The 26,861-nt window shown below is 33.6% G+C and overlaps 1 pseudogene; it reads left to right on the forward strand.

Annotated features, from left to right (window-relative positions):
- The window catches only part of LOC141543854 (heparan sulfate 2-O-sulfotransferase 1-like), a 65,743-nt pseudogene extending 39,316 nt beyond the window's left edge, over positions 1-26,427 (forward strand).
- The last annotated feature ends 434 nt before the right edge of the window (positions 26,428-26,861 follow it).

Consider the following 26,861-nt stretch of genomic DNA (forward strand, 5'->3'; position numbering starts at 1 on the left):
TCAAAAAGAAAAAGAAAAATGTATATCCCAATTGAAGATTAAATAGTCTAGAAAATATGGATCCTACATTTTATGAATGTTAGGAATTTTCCCTGATCTCTGTAAAAGACAAGTTTGGGTTTGATTCCTAGTCTCTATTTCATGCTCCAAAAAACTGTGTTTTATACATGAGACCATGATGCATGAGTCTACAACGTAAATCTTTAGTCTGAAATCAACCAATGCATATACAATAATTTGTCTTCCTTTTAAGGACTTGTGGACTAAGTTCCAATTGTCATTGTAAGTGTATGGGAGTCAAGATTTATGACTCCTTCTAGCTTTAATTATGCTACGTTGATTATCTGCCTAGATTTATTATTAATGACTTAATAACAAAACTTACTTTAAATCCCCCTTGTCAAAAGCCAAACCATCCTTTATGTTAAAAGGTTAAGGCAAGAGACAAAGCTTCATCTTTGTATTTATGTCATAGAAAAAAGAGGCTATGTGAAATAATAAGGATTCCCTACTGTTATATTTGTCATGACACTACATATTGTCCATATCATTAGGTTACCAGACCATTTGTTTAGAGCTGTATATGATATGCAGCCTATGATCAAGAGAGGTCTGACCGTGGCAATAAATATTCCAGTGATCATCCTAGAAACTAAATTGTTCTCTTCCTTAAATTCTTCTAATCATGTTGAATTTGTTTCCTTCTTCAAGGGAGCTTCTATATATATGACAGGCAGTCACTCACCCCTTTAGACAATCTGACGCAGATCTGCAGGAGAAAAACAACTTGGTAAAACAGCTGCTGAAGGAGAAGTGGGTTCCACCTCATTGAAATTCCACTTAGTACTATAAATGATTTTGGGGAGAAACCAGTGAGCTGTGCACAAATGCGTCATCAAGCCCCAGGCAGGGACAGGCCCCACTGACCCCAATATGTCTGCATGAGTAACTCAGCCTCTTCCTCATCAGTTGAGAGAAAATGAACACCTCTGATGAAAGACTCAAACCCCTCTACTTCTAGAAAAAGATTTTCTGTGAACCAACATGTGGAGATGCTACAAAAATATGAACACATGCCAGTTGGTGTTGGTCTCCATGATTTTATTCATCTCACCAAATGATGGATCTGACTCTTTGCGATTATTCATGCAAAGAAAAATATTTGTCTTTGATATTTTCATCAGAAAGATAATTTGGTCATGTAGAACACCAGTATTGGAAAGAATAATTACCCTAAATTGTTTTTAAAACATTTGTCTTCCTAAAAGTAGAGCTATTTTTGTTTTGCTTGCAGAACATTAGCATAATTTCTTATACGTTTTTAATGATTTCATTGGTGTGGGAGCTGCCAATGAGGGAAGTCTTTCTACCAATGTAGGTTCACATGTACTAAAACTAAAGTAACTCTTTTGTTTTGCTTTAATTTTGTGAGCAGTAGGAGGCAGCTAGGTGCACAGTGGATAGAGCACCAGTCCTGAATTCAGGAGGACCAGAGTTCAAATCTGGTCTCAGACACTTAACATTTCCTAGCTGTGTGACCCTGGGCAAGTCGCTTAACCCCAGCCTCAGGGGGAAAAAAATTGTGAGCAGTATAGTACAGTGGAAAGAAAGTGTTATATTTATAGATAGACTCCCAATTTGGAATCCTTCTTCTGTCATTTATTTATTGTGTGACTTTAGATAGTGTATTGAGTACTCTGAGATTAACTTTACTCATCACCTGTAAAAATCAAGAGGCTAGACTAGATGATTTTTAATTTCTCATCTTATCTTGATTTAAATATGTGATCCTGCTGAGAAGTTAGAGGGAAAAAATTGAAGTACTTTGATTGACTGGATTTATTATTTAATTTTATATAATTTCCTTTCTAATTGTGAATCTCACAATTAACAATCATTTTAGCAGTTGATAATTTCTTTTTAGTTGAATATTGTAAACTGGATCATTATTTTTAACAGGAAGGACCATCCTTTACTGGTGATAACACAAACAAATTAGGAAAACAAGGGACAGTTTACCTATCAAATCTTTGGAGAAAGGAGAAATTTATGACCAAAGAAGAACTAAAAAACATTATGAAAGACAAAACAGACCACTTTGTTTACTTTAAATTTAAAAGTTTTTACACAAATAAAACTAACACAAACAAGACTAAAAAGAAAGTACAAACCTGGGAAAAAAATTTTACAGCCAATATTTCTGATCTAGACTTGATTTCTAAAATATATAAAGAACTGTGTCAAATTTATAAGAATACTAGTCATTCTGCAGTTGATAAATGATCAAAAGATATGAATAATTTTCAGGTGATAAAATGAAAGCCAACTACAGTCATATGAAAAAATGCTCTAAATCACTACTGATTAGAGAAATGCAAACTGAAATAATTCTGAGGCACCATCTCACACTTCTCAGATTGACTGAGATTGCGGGAAAAAATGTTGGAGGGAATGTGGGAAAACTGGGACAGTAAAACTTTGCTGGTAGAGTTGTGAAATGATTCAACTATTGTGAAGAGCAATCTGGAACTATGTCCACAGGACTATAAAATTGTGCATGCTCTTTGGCCCTCCAGTGCCATAACTGAGTCTGTATCCCAAGGAATTCTTAAAGGAGGGAAAAGGACCCACATGTGCAAAAATGTTTGTAGCAGCTCTTTTTAGTGTTGGCAAAGAATTGGAAAATGATAGATGCCCATCAATTGTGGAATGGCTGAATAAGTTATGTATGGTATATAAACATAATGGAATAAGCTGATTTTAGAAAGGCTTAGAAAGATTTACATGAACTGATGCTGAATAAAACAAGTAGAACCAGGAATGCATTGTATATAGTAATAACATGATTGTGTGATGATCAAGTGTGAAAGACTTAGTTCTTCTCAGCAGTTCAGTGATCCAAGGCAATCCAATAAACTTTTGATAGAAAATACCATCTGCATCCAGAGAAAGAACTATAGAGAAAATGTGCCATTTTCACTTTTTTTTCCTTTTTCTTCTGCTTATTTTTCTATTATGGTTTTTCTCTCCAAACATAATTCATAAAGAAATGTGTATTTAAAAAATCAATGTATATATATAGCCAGAAAAAAGAAAACAGTAAAAATTAAAATTAAAAAACAAAATATACAATCTTTTCCCCTTTTGGATAGTGTAGATTTTTGTTTCTTTTCCTTAATCTAGAAGACAGTTGGGGACTTCATCAATCAATGAAAAAATTTTTGCATGAATGCACTGTGCAAGGCCATTAATGGAGAAACAAAGATTTCTAACTCATAGCTTCTTCCTGTGAGGATCTTTCAGTTTAGATATAGAGATCATATGTATACATAAGATAACAAAAATGGAAAATAATAACAGATGTTTCAAATCAGTGGCATAGAACAGTGATGTTGAACTTAAATACAAATGAACAAAACTGTTCATAAGGATCCCCAAGTGCTGCATGTTGACTTTAAAAATCACATATTAATATTATGTTCTATTATATTTTTCCACTTTTAAAAATATTTCCTAATTACTTTTTAATCTGGTTCTGATCAGAAGTGTTACAATACTACTTTATATTTGGCATTATTGGCATTTACTGCTAGTACAAATATTCAGAGGAGAAAGAGCTTGACTATGAATTGATAGAGGAAGTAAAAGGGCCCTCCAGATAATTAGGTGGTATATGTACAGCTGTGAAGGAAAGAATGTGGAGATTATGTTTAGATAATGCTTAGAAAACAGTGACCAGACCTGTGTAGCTGACATTCTATATAAACAAGATAGGTGATAAAAAGCTGGAAAGAGAGATGGGAGCTCACTATTATAGCAACTATGAAAGATAGGCTAAAGAAGTTAAACTTAATTCAGTAAGTGAAGGGCTTGGACTAAGTGGTGGTCCTTGAAGTGCCTTCTGTCCCCACATCTACCAAATGATCTTTTGATTTGGTGAACCATATTTCAGAATCATTGGTTTCCTTCATAGTGCTAGTACTATATATGTCAATTTATGCATTTAAAATGTTATTTTGAAAAGGGATCTGCAGGATTCACTAGACTGCATAAAGGATCTAAAAAGCAGAACAAGATTAAGAAACTCTAGATGAGGAGTAAAGATGTCAAGAGTAAAGGCAGGAACACACTGAGATGTCCCACAAACTGCTCCAAATTATTTTAAATAATGTCTCTAAACACATTTAGAGAATCAGAATGCACAAAAAAAAGAGTAGAACAAATTTCCAGCCCAAGACAAGTCCAGTCCAGCACACAGTTCTAGTGCAGGCAGTACCAGCCCAGCCCTGGCCTCAGCTGCAGCCCCCGTCCCAGCATCAGCAAAGCAGGACCTGGCCTCTGGTCTTCTGAATCAGCAGCAATATTGGCGACTTCCAGGTCTCTCAGCCTAGAGACACCAAAGGGGACTTGAAAGGTCACCAGAAAAGGTTTGTTAGTAGAGTGAGAGGGCCTTGGGAAATAAGCATACCAAGAATAAGCATGAGCAATAGTGGCAGGGGCAGTTTCCAGAAGCCTCAACTCAGAGGAGGTCTCTTTATTAGCACTGAGGAAGAATTCTGTGTGCTAAAGCTTCCTCCATCTCCAGGGCAGAAAAGAGTACTTGTGGTCAGATTCCTAAGAAGCATTTCTGAAAACAGCTGCACAGAATGCCTGAAGCTTGGGACAATGCAATCTCTGGAAACAGAGTCCTACTTTAATAAACAGTAAAATCAGAGCTGTGAAAATGAGCAAAAAACAAAAAAAATGTTTCTGACCATTGAAAGTTATTATGGTAACAAGGAGGTTCAAAACATACACTCAGATGATGATGACAAAGTCAAAGCTCCTCCATCCAAAGCTTCAAGAAAAATGAGAATTGGCCTCAAGTCATGGAAGAGCTCAAAATGGACATTGAAAATCAAGTAAGAGATAGAGGAAAAATTAGGGAAAGAATTGAGAGAGGTGCCAAGGAAATACAAAAAGCTAATGAGGAAAAGAGTCCCTTAGAAAGCAAAATTGGCCAACTGTGAAAGGAGGTACAAAAGCTCACTGAGGAAAACGATTTCTTTAAAAATACATTTGAGCTGACAACATAACATTCTCACTCTTTTTGTTGTAGTTCACTTGTATTTAGTTTTCTTATTCATTTTCTTTCCTTTTTGATCTGATTTTTCTTGTGCAACAAGATAATTGTATAAATATGTTCATATATATTGGATTTAACATATATTTAACATGTATTAACATATATTTAATATTTAACATATATTTTAACATATATTGGATTGCTTGACATCTAGGGGAGGGAGTGGGGAGAAGGATGAGGAAAATTTGGAACACAAGGCTATACAAGGGTCAATGTTGAAAAATTATTCATGGGGGACAGCTAGGTGGCGCAATGGATAGAGCACCAGCCTTGAATTCAGGAGGACCTGAGTTCAAATTTGATCTCAGACACTTAAAACTTCCTAGCTGTGTGACCCTGGGCAAGTCATTTAACCCCAGCCTCAGGAAAAAAAAAAGAAAGAAAAGAAAAAGAAAAATTATTCATGCATATGGTTTGAAAATAAAAAGCTTTAAAAAAGTTTCTGATAAAGACCTCATCTCCAAAATATATAGAGAATTGACTCTAATTTATAAGAAATCAAGCCATTCTCCAATTGATAAATGGTCAAAGGATATGAACAGACAATTTTTGGATTAAGAAATTGTTCCAAATCACTATTGATCAGAGAAATGAAAATTAAGACAACTCTGAGATATCACTACACATCTATAAGATTGGCTAAGATGACAGGAAAAGATAATGATGAATGTTGGAGGGGATGTGGGAAAACAGAGACACTGATACATTGTTGGTGGAGTTGTGAAAGAATCCAGCCATTCTGGAGAGCAATTTGGACCTATGCCCAAAAAGTTATCAAACTGTGCATACCCTTTGATCCAGCAGTGTTACTACTGGGCTTATATCCCAAAGAGATTTTAAAGAAGGGAAAGGGACCTGTATGTGCAAAAATGTTTGTGGCAGCTCTTTTTGTAGTGTACTGGAAATTGAAATGGATGTCCACCAATTAAAGAATGGCTGAATAAATTGTGGTATATGAATGTTATGGAATATTACTGTTCTATAAGAAATGACCAGCAGGATGGTTCAGAAAGACCTGGAGAGACTTACATGAACTAGGAGATCATTAGACACTTCAACAGCAATACTGTATGATGATCAGTTCTGATGGACATGGTTCTCTTCAACAATGAGAGGATCCAGATCAGTTCCAATTGAGCTGTAATGAGTAGAACCAGCTACATCCAGAGAAAGTACACTGGGAAATGAGTACAGATCACAACATATCATTTCCATTCTTTCTATTATTGTTTGCTTGCATTTTTTGGTTTTTCTTCTCAGGTTATTTTTACCTTCTTTCTAAATCCAATCTTTCTTGTTCAACAAGATAACTGTATAAATATGCGTATATATGTATTATATATATATATATGTGTATATATATATATATATATATATATATATATATATATATATATATATATATATATATATATATATATATATATATATATATATATATAAAATTTAACATATACTTTAACATATTTAACATGTTTGGGACTACCTGCCATCTGGGGAAAGGGTAGAGGGAAGAAAGGGAAAAGTTGAAACATAAGTTTCTGCAAGGGTCAATGTTGAAAAATTACCCTTACATATGTTTTGCATACAAAAATCTATAATAAAAAAAAATTAAAAAGGTTTAATAAAAAAATTTTGAACAAAAAATAGAATTGAGCAAATGGAAGCTAATGACTTTATGAGAAACAAAGATACAATAAAACAAAACAAAAAAGAAAAAGTAGAAAAATGTGAAATATTTCATTGAAAAAATAACTGACCTAGAAAATAGATCCAGGAGAGATAATTTAAAAATTATTGGTCTACCTGAAAGTCATGATCAAAAAAGAGCCTGCACATCATCTTTTAAGAAATTATCAAGGAAAACTGACATTATAGAAGACAAAATAGAAATAGAAAGAAGTCATTGATCACCTCCAGAACAAGATCCCAAAATAAAAACTCCCAAGAATATTATAGTTAAATTCCAGAACTCCCAGGTCAAGAAGAAAGAGCATCCAGAAAGAAACAGTCCATGTAGAAGAAGCCACAGTCAGGATAACACAAGATTTAGCAGCTTCTACATTTAATATAAACTGGAAGGTTTGGAATATGATATTCTGGAGAGCAATGGATCTAGGATTGCAACCAAGAATCATCTGACCAGCAAAACTGAGTATAATTCTGCAGAGTAAAAAGGTAGTCATTCAATGAAACAGGATTTTCAAGCATTTGTGATGAAAAGACCAAAACTGTATGGAAAATTTGATTTTCAAATAAAGGACTCTTAAGCAGTATAAGGAAAATTATATCATAAAGGATGAAATAAAGTTTATCTGTTTTCATTCCTACATGGGAGGATGATACTTGCAACTCATTAAAACAGTCTCATTATTATGTCAGAATGAGCATATATAGACAGAGGACAAGATTATTCTTTGAATATGAATGAATAATATTTTAAATGATGAAATTAAGGTGTGAAAGAGGAATGTAGTAAGATAAAGGGAAAGGGTGAAGTGGAATGGTGCAAATTATCTGCCATGAAAAAAAGGAGGCAAGAAAAAGCTTTTACAGTGGAGGGGAAGAGGGAAAGGAAAGGGTCAATAAGTGAACCTTACTTTCATAAGAATTGGCTCAAATAGTAAATAACATACATACTCAATGTGGTATAGAAATTAATCTCACACTGCAGGAAAATAAGAGAGGAATGGGATATTGGAAGAGGGAATGGGTAATAAAAGAGAGCGCATATTAGGGGATGAAGTGGTCAGTAGTAAAACACTTTTGAGGATGGTCAGGGTGAAAGGAGAAAGAATAAATTGGGGAAATACAATTAGCAATAGAATTGTAAAAAAAAATTTTGAAGCAAGTTTTTCTGATGGGATATTATTGTTCTTTGGGAAATGATGAGAAAGAGGCTCTCGGGGGAAAAAAAAATCTTAAAAGTCCTCCATGTACAAAGTGAATTATATGGTATACAAAGTGAAATATATGGTATACAAAGTAATAGCAATGTTCTGGGATGACCAGCTGTAAATTACATTATTATTCTCAGTAATACAATCACCCACAACTACTTTGAAGGACTTATGATGAAAATTCCTGCCCATACTCCAAGAAGGAACTGATAAGAGTCTGAATACAGATCAAAGCATTCTCTATTTCTCTCTTCATCTCTTTATTTTAACTTAATTTTTCTTGAGTTTTTATTTTCATCAGAGGGTGAAGAGCTATGTTTTCATTTACAACTTGAATTTTATGGAAATATTTTACATAATTTCACATGTGCCATTTTAATTGTGTGTGGGGATAAGGGAGAGAATCTAAAACCCCAAAATCTTAAAAGCAAATTAAGAAATGTTTTGAATGTAACTGGGTAAAAATATTAAATAAATAAAAATAGAATTGAAAAAAGTGCACAGAATAGAACAAAAGAAAATCTACAAGGAAGCAAAGAGAGGATGGACAGCTCTAAACACATTGTGTATTAGTTATTATATAGTCTTTCTTGAAATTGAAATGTATTGCTTTATATTTTAAATCCTCTCATGTTCTGTTGTGAAGGTGGCAATTTTTTCTTTTCCTATTTTGCATTGAAGTTTAAAATAAAATTTTAAATGTAAAATATTTTTTAAAAAAGAAAACTCCAAATGAAGCCTTAGAAACTTATTAGCTGGATCACTCTGGGTAAATCAGTTACATCTCTTTGTCTCTGTGTCCTCATTTGTAAGATGAACTAGAAAAAGAAATGGAAAATGAGCTAGAAAAGGGAACCACTCTAGTATGCATGCCAAAAACAAAAACAAAAAACAGCCAAATGGGTCACAAACAGGCAAACACAACAGAAAAAGATCTAGAAGAATTTTAAGAGGTAGAAGAATGTGGCATTTGAATACACTGGAGGCAGATTTGGAGGTCATTGGAGCTGACTATGCTTAAGGCATTAGATGCTGAAGTAGCACTGGAAAATGACAGAAAGGATTGTTTCAAGAGAAAATGCAAAGAATCAATGGTATTTAGAAACTGAATTAATATGCCCTACCAGAAAAATAAAGGAGTCTAAATATGACTGGAAGGTCTTAATAACTGCTGTTATTATATAAATAGAGAACTCGAGTCAATTTTGATAGTGACTTAGTGTTCAGACATCTTAAGTTGGAAGTAACTGCAGAAGATCTAGAGGAAATGCCTAGAAAAAATTGATAGTATGAAAACTCAGGGTTAGGAATAAGCTTGGGGCTAGAGGCAAAGGTTTAAGCGTCACCTATACCTGAGTGATGTTCATGATATTTAAATCACCCACTAAATGTTAAGAGTTGTGTCAATTCTGGTAATGCAAAGAAAAACACCCCATTCTATCCTTGTGTTAATATTCTCTTATATGTAAACAAAAAATACAACATATAAAAATGGAAATAGAAAGATATTTCAAGTGTGAGATGTTACTCATACCTGTGAGATCAAGAAGGATTATATATAAAAGGTAGCATTTGATATTACCCTTAAAGAGAGGAATATATTTAAAAATATAGGTGAGAAGATCAACATTCCAACAATGGTTTGTTCAAAGACATGGACACAGGAAACAGAATATAATATATCAAGAACTTGAGCATATCAAAGCATATGACAGTTGAGAGAGCCAATTAGAGGACCTAGTTTATATTCTATCTATTTATATTACCACCTGTGTGACTTGACGCAAATCACTTAACCTCACTGATTCTTAGTTTCCTCATCTATAAAGTGAGGGAGTGGACTAGATAGTCTCCAAAATCTCTTCTTGCTCTAGATTTCATGGTCTTATGATAGATGCATCAACCAGTTTGACTGGGACATACTGTGTAAAGAAGAGTAAAATAAATCTTCATGACAAGATAATCTTTAGCAGCTTCCTTAGAGTACTCTTCTATTTTAAAATTCTTATTACATTATTCAATTAATAAACATTTATTAATTGCTTACTACATGTTGGATGTTGCACCAAGCAATGGGATACAAACAAAAGACAATCCCTGCCCAATGAAAAAGATTGGGAGACATCATGTACTGACAAGCTAAATAAAGATAACCTGATAAGCCTATATCCTTGAGTCAATATTCTATTCTATATGAACAAAAAAATTACAACATAATGGAAAGAAAGCTGTTTCAAGTTTGAAATGACACGCACACCAAGGAGAAGAAAATCTGTCTATATAAAAAATACAGATAAAGGATACTTTCCAGATTAATCCTAATGATTCTTATTAGCTTTAACTTCTGCACATGTGCCAAATGGACAAAAAGGAAAATAGTGAGAATACTCTATGTACCTCCTATGTCAGATGCCCGAAAGGCCAATGCTATAAAAGCTTATCTTTTTCATACCAATGATACTATATGTCTGTGGATCTCAGAAGAATAAAATTTGCAGATAACTCCAAGAGCATTGAAAGTACTATATTTTATTCAGGGAAGAATATTTATTAAGTACTAGGCACTGTGATAAATACAGAAGATTAAAAATATAAATGTAAAAAATTTAAATTAAATTAAAATTATTATTAATTATATTATGTATTATAATTTTAAAAATTAAATTTAAATTAAATAAATTAAAATAACAACAACAACAAAAACAAAACATAAAGTCCCTGTCCTAGAGAAAAGGTGACATTCTCTTCAGGGAGACAGCATGCAAATATGTACATACAAAATATATGCAGTGTAAATGGAAGGCAATCTCAGAGGAAAGGTGCTAGCAGTGGGGTAGTCCTGAAAAGGATACCTGTAAGCTTTTTAACTGCCTTGACAGAAGTCATCTCTCAGGGGGAGAAGGGAGAGTCTTCTAGGTATTGGAAGAAAAAAGAAACTATGGAGTCAGGAGATGGCGTATCCTGTGAGAAGAATAGCAAGAAGGTCAATAAAACTTTATTTTAGAGTGTACAGAAGGAAATAAAGTATAAGAAAACTGGAAAGGCAGAGAAGACTCAGGTTCTGAAAAACTTAAGCGAAGGATTTTAATATTTGATTCTCAAAGTAATAGGGAATCACTGGAATGTATTGATTGGAGGGTGGGGTCAAGATAGATTTGCACAATAGGAAAAATTATTTGCCAAGTGAATAGAGCTTGGTGGGCTGAATTAGGCTGAATTAAGCTACCAATAGTGATTTTTACTATCAGATAAATGTGGGTTTCTGTTTCCTAGAAGACTGTGCCTGAATATAGCCTAATAAATGGGCAAAAGCCCAGTCTTCACGTGTGGCTTGCTGCTGGCCATATTAATGACTAGCCTGAATCGCCTTATATTGTTTGGGCTGCTGTGTACCCAGATCAATTCAGAGTACTTGCCAGGGCAGCCCACACAGACCCACTCTATTCAGCTACAGCTGGCTTATTTCACATGGGCAGGATGGCCCACATTTCCATGTTTTTAATGTACTACTGCTTCATTTGATGTCAAGATGCTTTGATAGAAAATGACTCCCAGGATTCTTTGTGGCCCCTGCCTTTTTTTGTTGTGGACCCTTTTGCAGTGGCTAGTAAAATACAAAAGCAGGGTCAGTGCCACTGAGCACTGACGGGAGGAAATGCAGCAAAACCTCCCTAGAGGTCTGTCTCACACCCATAGGAGATCGGGAGGATCCATGCTTTGGGTTTACTTTACAATCATTTATTAGTCTCAAAAGCAGACAGACAGAAATATCTAAATTAAAAAGCAGAGCCTTCAGAAAACCTGCAAAAGAGACCCAGAATCTGAAAACATAGATGTGCTTTCTAGTTTCTCTCCAGATCCCGCGACCCTCCAATGGACGCTGTCAGAATACCCCCACCCCCTGCCCCCAATAGCACACATGATACAGCAGGTGAAAAACAGGAGACACAATCATGGAAAACAAATCACAAGCATTGGACCCATTTTCATGTAAAATATTTTGGCGTTCATCAGGCTTCCTAATGGCAGGGCATTATTCTCCACAAAATGAAAATGTCGGAAATGCAGTAGCCAAGTACACACATATTGGAGGAAGGCATTTCGTATTCCAGTCACGGATTGAGAGCAGTTTATTCTGGAGTTCATTCTGGGGAGGTAATGACTAGGAAAATGACAAAGAAAACTGTTACTGACCATTAGTGAGCAATCACTCTGTCATATTACTGAGATAATTTAGATAAATGGGAGGTTTTGCTCTCTCCTGGGGAGACGAGCTGCAGATATCTTAGATGGTGGCAGACTATTTAAAGCTTGCTTTTGACAAATATACATACATACATATATATATTCACAATTGTGCATATATGTGTGTATATACATGTATGTGCATAGAAACTGAATTTTTTTTCATACACACATCCATTTTCCTTGATGGACAGAATTAATAGCTCTCATTAAATCTTTTAGGAAAAAAAAATCTATCAATATCCTTCTGGTCAGTGCCCAGAGAGGGCATGCCGAAATGCCCCACTGAAGGATTTTTAGCAAGTGTGGAAAGCAGTGTTGGGAAACATAAGATATTTGATAAATGAATGTCAGGCAGACCATGTTTTTCTTCAATTGACTTCTATTATTTTAGCAGCTGCTAATTATGCAGTGTTGATATTTGGAGGAATAGTAACAGATTTCTCTGTTCCATCTGGGTAATCAGGCCTTTAGAGGCTGTCCTTCTCCCAGGCTTCACTTTGGTAGGGTTCTGGCCTCTGGTTATCTGGGCAGTGATCAGATAGAATCTGAACAAAATGGGAAACATCATGAAGAGGTTTCATGCATATTCCTTTTGTGTTCTTTGATGATTCTTTTTTTGTTCCTGTGGCAGTCTTAAATGCCATTGAAAGCTATCAGATAATTTATAGTATTTTATGACAATGGAAGCCACAGATAATGATTGTTCTTTAAAAGAGTATATCTAAGGACATTAATTGATAGTGACTCATAATGGCGATACATAGGATTTCCCAAACGTTTTAGTTTAGTTTATATTATAAAAAATTGAAATTATACAAATGCATTCTAAAATCTAAATGCTGTCTTCTATAACTTCCCTAGCAGAGAGAAAATTAGCCAGCCTCCCAGCAATTCTGCTCAATAGATTTGATTTTTCCCTGACAAGACATAAAGACCTCAGATCTGTATTTTTAGTGTAGTGTAGGCTACAATTCTAACCAGCCAGATTTATTTGCTGTAACCTGAATTCAAAAGGCTGTTCTCTATACTTTTGTACAGGCTACCTCTAATGCCTGAAAACCAGCTCCTCCTCTCTTCTGTTTCTAATACAGTTGCTCTACAATAGCTCAAGGTAAGTGCCACTTTGATATGGGATATCTTTCCTAATCCCTTTTGTGGTCAGTGCTTTACCTTTTTCCTATATTCATAGAGAGAATGAGACATAGATAGAGACAGAGAGACAGACAGAGAGACAAAGACAGACAGACAAAGACAGAGAGAGAGAGAGAGAGAGAGAGAGAGAGAGAGAGAGCAACAGAGAAAGCCACAGAAATAGAGACAGACAGACAGACAGACAGAGACAGAGCCAGAGAGATGAGACGGAATAGAATCTAAAGTCTGATGACAGAAACTGTTTTTTGTTGTTGTTGCTGTTTTGATTGTCTTTTCATTCTCAGAATCTAGCACAATTTCTTATATACTTGAAATATTTTATAAAAGTTAGTTGAATTGTCCTGGATTGTCACTCTCTTGGCAGATTCAGTGTATGTATATGGCAGCTAGATGTATCTATGTATGGTAGATATTTTGCTAGACACATAATCTACCTCATTGTTATTCCATAACCATCTCTCATAGTATTAATCACATTCCACAATCTTCTGAGTTGTGTTTGAATTTTCCTTTTCTTACTAGATTATTAGCATTCTAAATATCAGTGGATCTCCTAGATCTTGCTCAAAGTAACCTAATCTACTGATCTTTGGAATTAATACCTTGGGGATATTGATTGGTATATTGGTATTCTATGAGTCTTATAGGACACAAATACATGGTCCATTATAGTTATCTGTCCCAAGACAGATACTTTACATATCATTTTACTGCCTTTATCGTTGTCACTTATTCCCCATCTTCCTTCAACCCTACTTTTCACTTCTGAAAAATATTTATTTATGAAAAGCTCTTTGCAAACTTTAAATAGCTATATAAATGCTGGCTATTGTTATTACTCTGGGAAATCAACAAAATGATATTTCTATTGTTTCTGAAAAGGTCTTTTCAACATACCTCTTTCTGGCTCTGTTTATAACTTGGGTGACTTCTCAAAATAAAATGCCCTTGTCTGGATACATCTCTCTTATATGTGATATCTCCATCCCCCTGTTCCATTGGAAACTAACTTACTCAAAGGCAGAGATCATCTTGCTTTCATATTTGTTTTTTTTTTAATTTTTATTGTTTTATTTTTTCTGGTTATGCATGTATACTAACTTTTAAAATACACATTTCTTTATAAATCATGCTGGGAGAGAAAAACCAGAACAAAAGGGAAAACCAAAAGAGAGGGGAAAAAAAGCAAAAAAGAAGTGAACATAGCATGTGTTGATTTATGTTTAATCTCCATAATTCTCTTTCTGGATGCAGATGGTATTTTCTATTCAAAATTTATTGGGATTGCATTGGATCACTGAACCACTGAGAAGAATCAAGTCTTTCATAATTGATCATCAAACAATTTTGCTGTGACTGTGCATAATGTGTTCCTGGTTCTGCTTGTTTTGCTCAGCATGAGGTTGTGCAGACCTTTCCAGGCTTTTCTAAAATCAGCTTGTTCATCAATTTTTATAGAACTAATAATAATCCAGTACTTCCACAAACTACAACTTATTCAGCCATTCCCCAATTGATGGGCATCTCAATGCTTTGCTTTGCTACCACAAAAAGAGCTGCTACAAATACTTTTGCTCATGTGGGTCCTTTTCCCTCCTTTATGATGTCATCAGGATACAGACCCAGTAGTGGCATTGCTAGGAAAAGAGTATACAGAGTTTGGTAGCCCTTTGATTATAATTCCAAAGTGCTCTCCAGAATGGTTGGATCAGCTCACAACTCCACCAACAATACATTTCTGTCCTAGTTTTCCCACATCCGCTCCAATATTTATCATTATTTTTTCCTGTTATTTTAGCTAATCTAAGAAGTGTGAGGTAGTGCCTCAAAATTATTTTAATCTGCCTTTCTTTAATAAATAGGGCATTATAGATGGCTTTAATTTCATCATCTGAAAACTGTTCATATCATTTGACCATTTATGAATTGGGGAATGACTTGTATTCTTATAAATTTGATATAGTTCTTTATATATTTTAGTAATTTGATACAGTTTATATATATTTAGAAATTAATCATGTAATTTAGAAATTTTCTTTATCAGCAACACTGGCTGTAAAAATGTTTCCCCAGTTTTGTAATTCCTTTTTAATCTTTAATCTTTATTCTTTAATCTTATTTCTGTTGGTTTTGTTCCCTTTTTTATGATCTCTTTGGATACAACCCTAGTAGTGGTAGTAGTAGTATTGCTGGACTATAGATAGAGTTTACTCTTTGGGTGTAGTTCCAAGTTATTCTCTGGAATGGTTTGATCAGGCCACAACTCTACCAGCAGTACATTAGTATTCCAATTTTCCAACATTTTCTCCAACATTTATCATTTTACTTTTTTGTTATATTAGCTTTATTAGCTATATTAATGTGAGGTGATACCTCAAAGTTGTTTTAATCTGCATTTCTCTAATCAATAGTGAATCAGAGCATTTTTTTCATATGAATATAGAAAGCTTTAATTTCTTCATCTGAAAAATGACTGTATGATGCTTTGACAATTTAGCACTTGGAGAATGATTTGTATTCTTATAAATTTGACTCATTTCTCTGTATATATTTAAGAAATGAGGTCTTTAAGAGAAACACTTAGTAAAATTGTTTCCAATCTTTCAGCTTTCCTTTGAATCTTTGTTGTGTTGGTTTTGTTTGAACAAAAGCTTTTCATTTTAATATATTCAAGCTTTTTATTTCACATTTCATAGGTTCTATCTCTTTCTTGGTCATAAAATTTTTCCTCCTCATAGATTTGACAGGTAGACTATTCCTTGCTTTTCTAATTTGCCTATGGCATCACTCTTTATGTCTAAATTATACATCCATTTCGACCTTATCTTGGTATACATTGTGAGATGTTGGCCTATACTTAATTTGTATCCTATTGTTTTCCAGTTTTTCCACGAGTTTTGTTAAATGGTGAGTTTTTTATCTTGAAGACTAAGGATTTATCAAACACTAGATTACCGTGGTCATTGACTATCTTGTTTTCTCTACCTATTCTTTTCCAATTATTTGCCACTCCATTTTTAGCCAGTACTAAAGATTATTATGTCTTTATAGAATAGTTTGAGATCTGTATTGTTAGGCCACCTTTCTTTTTACTTATTTTTCACTAATCCCTTTACCTTTTTGACCTTTTGATCCTCTATGAATTAGGTTGTGGTTTTTTTCTAGTTTTATAAAATAATTTTTGGTAGATTGATATGACACTGAATAAGTAAATTAGCTTAGGAATAATTGTCATTTTTATTATATTGTCTTGGCCTACCCATGAATAATCATTATTTTCCAATTATTTAGATCTGACTATTTGTATGAAAAGTGTTTTGTAATTGTGTTCATATAGGTCCTGGGTTTCTTTTGGCAGCTAAACATCCAAGTACTTTATATTGTTCATAGTTTTTTTTTAAAGTGAATTTCTCTTTCTATATCTTCCTGTTGTAGTCTGTTGGTCATATAAAGAAATGCTGATGATTTTTGTGGGGTTTTGATATTCCCAACACTTTGCTCAGTTGTTAATTATTTCAATTTTAGTTGATTCTCTGGGTTTTCATAAGTAAAAAGTTTTGTTTCCTCATTATCTGTTTTAATTTCTTTGATTTATTTTTCTTCTTTTATTGCTATAACTAACATTTCTAGTACTATATTAAATAATAGAGGTGATGATAGGTCTCCTTACTTGACCCTTGATGCTACTGAGAAAGCTTCTGGCTTATCCACATTATATATAATGTTTGCTGATGGTTGTAGATAGATACTAGTCCTTTTAAGGAAAACTTAATTTATTACTATGTTCTCTAGTGTTTTTATTTTTATTTTTTTATTATAGCTTTTTATTTACAAAACATATGCATGGGTAATTTTTCAACATTGACCCTTGCAAAACCTTGGGTACCAATTTATCCCCTCATTCCCCTCACTCCCACCCCTAGATGACAGGTAGTACAATACATGTTAAATATGTTAAAGTATATGTTAAATCCAATATATGTATATATATATATATATATATATATATATATATATATATATATATATATATATATATATTTATTTATACAGTTATCTTGCTACACAAGAAAAATTAGATCTACAAAGAAAGAAAAAAAACCTGAGAAGGAAAACAAAAATACAAGCAAATAATAACAGAAAGAGTGGAAATACTAAATGCACACTCGTTTCCCATAGTTCTCTCTCTGGGTGTAGCTGATTCTCTTCATTATTGAACAATTGGAACTTGTTTGAATCATCTCATTGTTGAAGAACGCTACATCCATCAGAGTTGATCATCGTATAATCTTGTTGTTGCCATGTACAATGATCTCCTGGTTCTGCTCATTTCACTTAGCATCAATTCATGTAATCATCATCCTGGTCATTTCTTACAGAACAATAATATTCCATAACATTCATATACCACAATGTATTCAGCCATTCTCCAATTGATAACCATTCACTCAATTTCCAGTTTCTAGCCACTACAAACAGGACTGCCACAAACATTTTTGCACATGTGGGTCCCTTTCCCTTCTTTAAGATTTCTTTGAGATATAAGTCCAGTAGTAACGCTGCTGTATAAAAGGGTTTGCACAATTTGATAACTTTTTGAGCATAGTTCCAAATTGCTATCCAGAATGGTTGGATGCATTCACAATTCCACCAACAATGTATCAGTGTCCCAGTTTTCCGACATCCTCTCCAACATTCATCATAATATTTTCCTGTCATCTTAGCCAATCTGAGAGGTGTGTAGTGTTATCTCAGAATTGTCTTAATTTACATTTCTCTGATCAATAATGATTTGGAGTGCCTTTTTATATGACTAGAAATAGTTTCAATTTGTTCATCTGAAAATTGTTCATATCCTTTGACCATCTATCAATTAGAGAATGGCTTGATTTCTTATAAATTTGAGTTAATTCTCTCTATATATAAAGGGAAATGAGGTTTTTATCAGAATCTTTGAATCTAAAAATGTTTTCCCAGTTTATTGCTTCCCTTCTAATTTTGTCTGGGTTACTTTTGTTTGTACAAAACATTTTATTATTAACTTAATATAATCAAAATCTTCTATTTTGTGATCATTAATGATATCTAGTTCTTCTTTGATCACAAATTCCTTCTTCCACAGGTCTGAGAGGTAAACTATCCTATGTTCTTCTGATTTATTTATAATCTCATTCTTTGTGTCTAGATCATGAACCCATTTTGACCTTATCTTGGTATCTGGTATTAGATGTGGGTCATTGCCTACTTTCTGCCATACTAGTTTCCAATTTTCCCAGCAGTTGTTAAATCCCAAAAAGCTTATCCTAAAAAGGTGGGTCTTTGGGTTTGTCAAACACTAGATTGCTATAGTTATTGACTATTTTGTCACCTATTCCACTGATCAACTAGTTTATTTCTTAATCAGTACCAAATGGTTTGGATGACTGCTGCAATATAATATAGTTTTAGATCTGATACACCTAGGTCGCCTTCATTTGATATTTTTTTCATTAGTTCTCTTGAAATTATTGACCTTTTGTTCTTTCAGATGAATTTTTTAAAATTTTTTCTAGGTCAATAAAATAATTTCTTGGGAGTTTGATTGGTATAGCACTAAATAAATAGATTAGTTTAAATAGTATTGTCATCTTTATTATATTCGCTCAACCTATCCAAAAGTATTTAATATTTTTTCTAATTGTTTAGATCTGACTTTATTTGTGTGAAAAGTGTTTTGTAGTTTTGTTCATATAGTTCCTAACTTTCCCTTGGAAGATAGATTCCCAAATATTTTATACTATCAGCAGTTATTTTAAATGAAATTTCTTTTTGTATCTCTTGCTGTTGGATTTTGTTAGTGATGTATAAAAGTTGATGATTTATGTGGATTTATTTTGTATCCTGCAACTTTGATAAAGTTGTGGCTTATTTCTAATAGCTTTTTAATAGATTCTCTGGGGTTCTCTAAGTATACTATCATATCATCTGCAAAGAGTGATCATTTGGTTTCCTCATTACCTACTCTCATTCCTTTAATCGCTTTTTCATCTCTTATTGCCAAAGCTAGCATTTCTAATACAATATTGAATAGTAATGGTAATAATAGACAACCTACCTGATCTTATTGGGAATGGTTCCAGTTTATCCTCATTACATATGATCCTCACTGATGGTTTTAAATACATGCTACTGACTATTATAAGGAAAAGTCCATTTATTCCTATAATCTCTATTGTTTTTAATAGGAATGGGTTTTGGATTTTATCAAATGCTTTTTCTGTGTCTATTGAGATGATCTTATGTTTTTTGGTAATTTGGTTATTGATATGTGTCATAAAAGGAATGACAAGGAGGAGACAACATGCCAAATTTTGTGGGATGCAGCCAAAGTGGTAATAAGGGGAAATTTTATGTCTCTAGATGCTTACTTGCATAAAATAGAGAAAGATACGATCAATGAATTGGGCTTGCAACTAAAAAAGCTAGAAAAAGAGCAAATTAAAAAACCCCAATCAAGTATTAAACTTGAAATTCTAAAAATCAAAGGAAAGATTAATAAAATTAAAAGTAAAAAAAAAACTATTGAATTAATAAATAAAACTAAGAGTTGGTTTTACAGGATAAAAAAACCCCAACAAAGTAGATAGATCTTTGATAAATTTGATTAGAAAAAGAAAAGAGGAAAATCAAATTGTTAGTTTTAAAAATGAAAAGGGAGAACTTTCCACTAATGAAGAGGAAATTAGAGCAATAGTTTATCAAGGTAGTTACTTTGCCCAAATTTATGCCAATAAATTTAATAACCTAAGTGAAATGGATGACTACCTACAAAAATATAGGTTGCCCATATTAACAGAGGAGGAAGTAAATTGCTTAAATAGTCCTATTTCAAAAAAAGAAATAGAAAAAGCTATAACTACCTAAGAAAAAATCCCCAGGACCATATGAATTTACATGTCAATTCTCCCAAAACATTTAAAGAACAATTGACCCCAATACTATATAATTAATTGTATCTATGATTTGCTGTTTCACCCATTATTCTTTAGGATGAAATTATTTAGTTTCCAATTACTTTTTGTTCTATTTTTCCCTGGATTTTTATGGAATGTAGTTTTATTGCATCATGATCTGAAAAGAATGCATTTATTATTTCTGCCTTCCTGCAATTGATTTTGAGGTCTTTATGTCCTAATATATGGTCAATTTTTGTATAAGTTCTATGAACTACTGAAAAGAAAGTGTACTCCTTTCTGTCTCCATTCAGTTTTCTCCAAAAATCTATCATACCTAAGTTTTTCTAGTAATCTGTTTACTTCTTTAACTTCTTTCTTATTTATTTTGTGGTTTGGTTTACCTACTTCTGAGAGTACAAGGTTGAGATTTCCCACCATTATAGTCTTGCAAATCTCTTAACTTCTTAAGGAATTTAGATGTTATACCACTTGGTGCATATTATGTATAGCACCGATATTGTTTCCTTACCTATGATATCCTTTAGTAAGTTATAGTTTCCCTCCTTATCTCTTTTAATTAAATCAATTTTTGCTTTTGCTTGATCTGAGATCAGGATGAATACCCCTGTTTTTTTTTTCACCTGAAGCATGATAGATTCTGCTCTAGCCTTTTACCTTTACTCTGTATGTATCACCCTGCTTTAAATGTGTTTCATGTAAACACCATATTGTAGGATTCTTGCTTTTAATCCAGTATGCTATCCACTTATGTGTTATGGGAGAGTTCACCTCATTCACATTTATGGTTAAAACTACTAATTCTGTATTTCTTGCCATTTTATTATCCCCAGGTTATGCTTTTCTCTTTCCTTTCCCCCTTACTCCCTTCCCCAGTATTTAACTTATGGGAACCACTTGCTTCAAGCAGCCTTTCCCTTTTAGAATCCCTCCTCCTTAGAGGCCCTCACATTTTCTTATACCTTTCCCCTACTATTTCTATATTTGCTTCTATGTATCCTACCCCTTCCCTTTTCTCTTTTTCCTTCCACTTTTCAATAAGGTGAGAGAAGTTTCTCTGTAAACCAAATATGTCTAATATTTTTTTCTTTTAGCCAAGTTTGATAAGAGTAAGGTTCACACAATGTTCATCTCCCTCCCATCTTTCCCTCAGATACAACAGGTTTCCTTGCCCTCTTTTTACCTCCACTTTTCCCTTTTACTAGAACAATCCACTTTTCACCTCTAGTTCCTTTTTTATAACAGTAAAATCAAATTATACATGCACTCTCTATGTAAACCCATCACAGAAATACAGTTCTCAAGAGTTCTTTTTATCTTTTTATGCTTCTGTTGAGTCCTATATTGGGAGATAAGATTTTTTTGTTTAGCTCTGGTTTTTTCATCAAAAATAAATGGAATTCAACCTATTTCATTGAATGGCCATCTTCTTCCCTGGAAGAAAATGCTCAGTTTAGTGGGGTAGTTTATTTTTGGCTGCTTTCCAAGTTCCTTTGTCTTTTGAAATAACAGATTCCAGGCCCTTTGATCCTTTAATGTGCAAGCTGCTAGATCATGAGTAATCCTTATTGTGGCTCCTCCATATTTGAATTGTTTTTTTTTTCTGGCTGCTTATAACATATTTTTCCTTGGCCTGATAGTTATGAAATTTAGCCACAATATTCCTTGGAGTTTTAATTTTGGGGTCTGGGCTCTTTTTTTCATCATGATTTTCAGGAATTCAAATAATCCTTAGATTATCTCTCCCAGATCTAATTTTCCAGGTCTGTTTTTTTTTTCCCAAGTATGTATTTAATATTTGTTTCTATGTTGTTGTTTATTTTTCATTTTTTGGTTTTGCTTGACTGATTCTTGATTTCTCATTGAGTCATTCATTTCCATTTGTTCAGTTTGATTTTTAATGAATTATTTTCTTCATTTACTTTTTTTTAAAATTCTTTTTGTATTTGTCCAATTGAGTTTTTAAATGAATTGTTCTGTTCTATGGAATTTTTTTCCATTTCACAAATTTTTTTAAGGAGTTATTTTCTTTTTGCAATTCAGAGATTCTATTCTTTGCTTTTTCCATTTGACATTTTAGGGAGTTGTTTTCTTTTTCCAATCTATCTTTTAATGAGTTATATTCCTTTTCCAAACCTTACAAAGTTTTCCTTTCTTTTCCCCAATTTTCTTCTAGTTCTCTTTTAAGATCCTTTTTAATTTCTTCTAGGAGAGTCTTGTGTGTTGGGGATCATGCTATATCACCCTCTGGGGCTTCCTCTGGAGAAAATCTGCTTTTAGTCTCCTCAGGGTTTGAAAACTGTTTTTCTCTTTTATTATAGAAGCTTTCTATAGTTAGAGCTTGCTATGCCCTTTTACTCATTAAAAAAAAAAATCGGGATCTGCTTTTAGGGCACAGGAGTACTAAGCTTCCTCTATAGACATCCAGAAGGTGGGAGGGCTGTGCTGGAAATGACCTGAGTCACTCCCAGTGCTGGGTGGGTGTGGCCAGTTCTTATGAGGAGGCACTTTGAAGTACATCTTTTACCTTTTGTGTTTTTGTTGGATATTTTATAACTTCTTTGCTGATCTACTAGCTTGCAACCAGGTCAGAGTAGCCAATACTGTGGTAGAGTCCTCCCTGTAGATTCTCCTCCCCATGGAGACCACCCCCTGCCCCTGGTTGGCTCAGTGAGCACTAGCCTCCAAGCTCTGCCTCCCTGCCTGCACCTATCCTCCTCCATTGCCCGCACCCAATCAAAACAGACCTTTTTTGGCAATCTTTGAAATTATCTTCTGTTGGTAATTTGCTGCATTCCCGATATTCGTGGATTCTACCAGGCAAGCACTATTTGAGAGGCTAAATTTTGTAATTAGTGTAAGGATAGAAGGAGAGCTCAGAAAGAAGCCTGTGTCTTCTCTGCCATTTTGGCTCTGTCCCCTCTCTAATGTTTCTAAAAGGAATGTGTGTTTTTTTTGTTTGTTTGTTTTCAAAATTTTTTCTGCATCTACTGAGATAATCATATGATTTACGTTTTCTTGTTGTTATGGTCAATTATGCTAATAGTTCTAATATTGAACCAGATTTGCATTTCTGGTATAGATCTCATCTGATCATAGTGTATTATCTTTGGGATAAACTGCCATCATCTATTTGCTAATGCTTTATTTAAAATTTTTGCAATATTCATTGGGGGGTGAAATTTTCTTTCTTTGGGCTTTTTCTGATTTAGTTAACAGCACCACATTTTTGTCATAAAAGAAGTTTGATGGAACTCCTTCATCTATTTCCCCCCCAAATAATTTATATAATATTGGAATTAATTGTTCTTTAAATGTTTCAGTAGAGTTCATTTGTGAACCCATTTGGCCCTGAAGATTTTTTCTTAGGGAGTTCAATAATATTTTGTTGCATTTCTCTATCTCAGATGAGGTTATTTAGGTATTCTCTTTTCTGATTTGTTCATCTGAATAATTTACATTTTTGGAAATATTTATCAATTTCACTCAGATTATCAGGCCTGTTAGCATATAATTGGGTAAAATACTTATGAATGATTGCTTTAATATACTCTTCATAAGTGGTGATTTTATACTTTTCATTTTTGATTCTGGAAATTTGGTTTTCTTCATTTTTAAATCAAATTAAACAAGAGTTTATCCATTTTATTGTTTTTTAGTTAAAAAAAAAACAGCTCATAGATTTATTTATTAGCTAAATAGTTTTGTTTTGGTGGATTCTTCATGTTGTTTTACTTTCATTCTTATTAATCTCATTTTGGCTTTTCAGGACTTCCAATTTGTTCTTGTTTTCCTGCCCAATATATTAATCTTCTTTCTCTATTTTGTTGATGTAGAAATTTAGAGAAATAAATTTTCCTCAAAGTATTGGTTTAACTACATTCTATAAATTTTGGTATGTTCTCTTATTTTTATCATATTCTTTAATGGAATTGTTGATTTTTCTATTATTTTTCTTTGAAAAATTAATCTTTAGAAATGCATTGTTTAATTTCCAATTAATTTTAATCTACCTTCCCACTAACCTTTGTTGAATGTTATTTTTATCACATTATTATCCAAAAATAATACAATTAATATTTCTGCCTTTCTACATTTTATTTTGAGGTTTTTATGTCCTAATTCATAGTGGATTTTTGTGTGGGTACACCGTGTTTCTGAGAAAAAGCTATATTCCTTTCTGTTCCTATTCAGTTTTTTCCAAAGGTCTATCTATCATCTAACTTTTCTAATTTTTAACTCCTTAGTTTTTTCATTATTTTTTATTTGATTTATCAAGTTCTAAGAGAGGATAGTTGAGGTTCCCCCATTTATATAGTTTTATTATTTCTTCATGTAACTCATTTAATTTCTTTAAGAATTTGGATACAGTACCATGTGGTACATATTTAATATTGATATTGCTTCTTTGTCTATGCTATTTTTTAGCAAAATGTAGTTTCTTTCCTTATATCTTTTTAAAGAGTTTATTTTATTATTAAATTTATTTTTATTATTAAAGCTTTTTTATTTTCAAAGCATATGCATAGATAATTCTCAATATTCAGCCTTCTGTTCCTCTGTTCCAAATGTTTTCTTCCCTTTCCTCCACCCCTTCCCCTACATAGCAAGTAATCCATGTTAAACACGTACAATTCTTCTATACACATTTCCACAATTATCATGCTAAACAAGAAAAATCAGATCATAAAGGGAAAAAATGAGAAAGAAAACAAAATGCAAGCAAACAAAAACAAAAATAGTGAAAATACTATGTCATGAGCCATACTTAGTCTCCACAATCCTCTCTTTGGGTATAGATAGCTTTTTTCATCACAAGTCCATTAGAACTGGCCTGAAACATCTCATTGTTAAGAGCCATGTCCATCAGAATTGATCATCATTTAATCTTGTTGTTGTGTACAATGATCTTTTGGTAGTACTCACTTCACTTAGCATCAGTTCATGTAAGTCTCTCCAAACCTCTCTAAAATCATCCTGCTGGTTATTTCTTATAGAACAATAACATTCCATAATATTCATATACCATATTTTATTTAGCTATTCTCCAGCTGATGGGTATCCACTCAGTTTCTTGGCAGTACAAAAAATGCTGCCACAAATATTTTTGCACATGTGGGTCCCTTTCCTTCCTTTAAGATCTCTTTGGGATATGAGTCTAGAAGAAACATTGCTGGATCAAAGAGTATGCACAAATCGAACAGAGGCATACGATGGATGGTCCTTGGTCAGATGCAGCTCTGGATGAGGAGGAAGACATGGTGATCATTTATAAAAGAGTCCCTAAAACCACAAGCACTTTATTTACCAACATTGCCTATGACCTGTGTGCAAAGAATAAGTACCACGTCCTCCACATTAACACCACCAAAAATAATCCGGTGATGTCCCTGTAAGATCAGGTGCGCTTTGTGAAGAACATAACTTCCTGGAAAGAAATGAAACCAGGGTTTTATCATGGACATGTATCTTACTTGGATTTTGCAAAGTTTGGTGTTAAAAAGAAGCCCATTTACATTAACGTCATAAGAGATCCCATAGAAAGGCTGGTTTCTTACTATTATTTCCTATGATTTGGAGATGATTACAGACCAGGCTTACAGAGAAGAAAACAAGGAGACAAAAAGACTCTTGATGAATGTGTGGCTGAGGGAGGCTTAGACTGTGCTCCAGAAAAACTCTGGCTTCAAATCTCCTTCTTCTGTGGCCACAGCTCAGAATGCTGGAATGTGGGCAGCAGTGGGAGTCACTGAAGAGCTCGAAGACTTTATCATGCTACTGGAGGCAGCCCTGCCCCGTTTTTTCAGAGGGGCCACAGAACTCTATCAGACAGGAAAGAAATCTCATTTTAGGAAAACCATAGAGAAGAAGCTTCCCACCAAACAAACCATTGCACTCTGACATCCGGAAAATGGAGAACGAGTTCTATGAATTTGCATTGGAGCAATTCCAGTTAATCTGAGCCCATGCTGTTCGGGAAAAAGATGGGGACTTGTATATTCTTTCACAGAACTTTTTCTATGAAAAGATTTACCCCAAATCGAACTAAGAACTTTGCAGTGTCAACTCTACCTTACTCCTCTGAGGCCTTCAAAGGTTTCTGGCCATGATCTCTTGAATTTATAGCTTAATAACCGGTAGCACGCTCAAGAACAGCCACATGTAATCTTAAAAGCCTTTATTATACCTACTCACATAATACCCTGACTTGACGCCCTGACTTGTTGGTTCCCGAGTGAACACCTGGTCAGAAGACCCACGTGTTCACTACCAAAATCCTTACCTCTTTCGGCTACCCATCTTGGCTTGGCCACCCAGGCTAGTGTTTTTTTAAGGATGATTATATATGCAAGTCCCTTTCTCTCCTTAAAGAATATGTATAGTTTGATAGTCCTTTGGGCATAGTTCCAAATTGGTCTCCAGAATGATTGAATCAGCACCTTTTCATATGACTAGAAATGCTTTCAATTTATTCATCTGAAA

This window comes from Sminthopsis crassicaudata, chromosome 5 (genome assembly GCF_048593235.1).
Source record: "Sminthopsis crassicaudata isolate SCR6 chromosome 5, ASM4859323v1, whole genome shotgun sequence".
In the NCBI taxonomy this organism is placed as follows: domain Eukaryota; kingdom Metazoa; phylum Chordata; class Mammalia; order Dasyuromorphia; family Dasyuridae; genus Sminthopsis; species Sminthopsis crassicaudata.